The sequence below is a fragment of the Poecilia reticulata genome, linkage group LG2 (genome assembly GCF_000633615.1).
Source record: "Poecilia reticulata strain Guanapo linkage group LG2, Guppy_female_1.0+MT, whole genome shotgun sequence".
NCBI lineage: Eukaryota > Metazoa > Chordata > Actinopteri > Cyprinodontiformes > Poeciliidae > Poecilia > Poecilia reticulata.
Genome location: NC_024332.1, coordinates 26,636,719 through 26,639,491, shown reverse-complemented (window position 1 = coordinate 26,639,491; position 2,773 = coordinate 26,636,719). Strand labels below are relative to the sequence as shown.

Here is a 2,773-nt window from a genome sequence, read left to right as displayed (position 1 = left end):
GGACCCACAAAGACACAACCATTCCAGAGTCTTTGGTGATTTGTTTCCTTATTACATGAATAAGGAAATTTTTTTTACATTTTTCATAGAGTTATGTGGTTTTTCCATCTGTGGGTGGGAAGTAATTGTTTTTCTAATAAATATGTATTTATTAGAATATAAACACTAAAAATAGAAAAGATTGGGTAAAGTAACATAAGCTTCTGCCAGAGCTGGGAGTCGAACTCGGGTCCTGCAGGTATGTCCTGTTTTGCATGGTGACAGCGCATTACACCTATTCGCGGCTGGCCCCCGCGTGGCAGGCGAGAATTCTACCACTGAACCACCAATGCTTACATATCCATGGGCCTGCCCTTGCACACACACACACGCACAATTTCCTGTTCTTCCACTGAACTGGGGACTTGGTATGAACTTCCATACGTTTCAGTTACTGCATTCATGCCTACCCATAACCAAGAGGTTCCACTATATTAGGACTGGGCTTTGGTCTCTATAAGGCCCATCAGTCTTCAGATGACAATATATTTTAGTAACTTGTCATATTGGTACTTAAAACCCACACACACAAACTGCTACGTTGCCTCAGCTGACCCGAGAACACCAGGTCAAGGGTCTGGTGGCAGTTCCTCATTAGTATAGTGGTGAGTATCCCCGCCTGTCACGCGGGAGACCGGGATTCAATTCCCTTGAGGCGGACGATGCACCATTTTCCTCTGCAACATGCAGTCTGTGCTATTCCTTTTTATAACACATCCTAATCAAGTGAACTAAAAAGGTAGTGCATTGGCCAGGAATCGCACCCAGTGAACCCAAAACACTAGGTTAATGTGTGATTCGGTTCGGCTCTAGTCCAGTGGGGAGATTCTCCATATTATGGTCTGGAGCGCAGCAGCTGCTGTTATCTCTCTGCTGATTTGCAGCGACACTCAGCAACGGAGAACCTCAAGGTTCTGGTTCTAATGGATTAAATAAATCCAGATATGTTATTTTGTCTTATAAATAAAATTTCCAGGCCCAATAACAATGATAAATACTCAGATTATGAACGTTATTATTTTTTTTAATTCAAACAAAAAATAAAATTCACATCACACCAAGCTAATATTGTGTAGTTCTGGTGTTTCATACTGTCGGAACAACTCAGATCTATAACAGATCTCAGATTTTCCCTGTTTTTTCTTTATTACTGTCAGTTCTTCAAAAAAACGAGCTGCTTGCACCGATGCTAATTCACGGTCATTCTGTTACAAAACTTAACGATCTTGTTCCTGTCGCACCCCGTGATTAAACTCACAATTGCGATAATCTGTACTGAGCAGCTCTCTGATAGCAGACGGTGTGTCCGTAAACAAGTTTTACTAAATATTGTATTGTAACTGAAAAGAGAGCAGTAACTTCTATCATGAATACAGACTAGAAAAATACCCTACAAATTACAATGAAATAATGCTACTTCCGCTAGCCGCCGGAAGTAACACCCATAATCGTTTCCCCAGTAAGCCCCTCAGGAATAAGGTCAATACGGCCCATCAGTCTTCAAAGGGTTAGTAAATATGCCAAACACATTTAATATTGTACTTCCATCAAACTGATGTGAGATGGTATCCTTAGTTCCTAAGTCTTCATTTAGCCACTGGTTTAGATTTATGGATGTCACCTGAGTCAAAATCCAGATCAAGATGTGGAAGTCAACAATAAACTCAGTAGACAACAACAATGAGTTTGTGAGGGAGGATGTCACAAGCTAGGGGTGTGATTCCCCCTAGCTGAGGGGGTGTAGCGCAGGTGGTGTGCGCCGTGTATGAAAGGCATGTACAAAATCAAACGTCCCGAGTCATGTGACGCATGTGGGAGCCTTTTCTGAAACTGTCTTCAACTTGAACAATTAGGATCGTCATGTCTTCGTTGACTAAGACTGAAGGTGAGTTGGTAAATGTGGTGCCTTGAGAACAGGTGCAGGAGAGGCATGAGAAAACTGACAAAGGTGGCGAGTGGCAGTGCCGGAGTTCCCACAGTCTCAACATGGTGGGAGTGGTGCTGAGCTGCCAGGGCAGCCCCATGTGACTTTCAGCTTTAATTACGCCTGAGCAGAAAACTTTGTATAAGCATGGATCCACCCACGATAATGGTTATAAGATTGAAACAGTATCCACACGTGACGTGTTCCAATGTCTACAGGAAGTCCTCAAAAATCTTTAAATATAAAACAGGAAGCAACAATGTCTGTCTGGAAGGTTGGATTTTGGCCAAACTTACAAGACTGGCTGCTGGAATTGTACTGATGTATTCAGAATCAAAAATTCAAACCCTCATGACCTCAGACAATGCATTTTGGTGAAAGACAACGCATTAAGGCTACTTAAAATCCACACGTAACCTCTAGGTTGCCTCAGCTGGACCCGAGAACAACAGGTGGAAGGTCTATGGTAACTCCTCGTTAGTATAGTGGTGAGTATCCCCGCCTGTCACGCGGGAGACCGGGGTTCAATTCCCCGACGGGGAGGATGTACCATTTTCTTCTGCAACATACAGTCTCTGCTCTTCAACTTTATAACACCCCACATACAAGTTAGCAAAAAGCAATGCATTGGCCGGGAATCGAACCCGGGCCTCCCGCGCGGCAGCTGAGAATTGTTTAGCTAAACGGCCCTAAACCGTTTCCCATTCATTTCCAATGGTAGTCCTAAACCACTACGGACGCAATATATTTTTGACCACTAAGCCGTGGTGGCGCTGTTCAATCTTATGTCCGGGGGTGACACACTTGGAT

At 43.5% G+C, this 2,773-nt stretch overlaps 1 non-coding gene across 1 annotated transcript; it reads left to right on the top strand.

The window, feature by feature from the left end:
• Positions 1-2,434: 2,434 nt before the first annotated feature.
• Positions 2,435-2,506, top strand: trnad-guc (transfer RNA aspartic acid (anticodon GUC)). Its single transcript has one exon. It is a non-coding gene; the product is annotated as a tRNA-Asp (tRNA).
• The last annotated feature ends 267 nt before the right edge of the window (positions 2,507-2,773 follow it).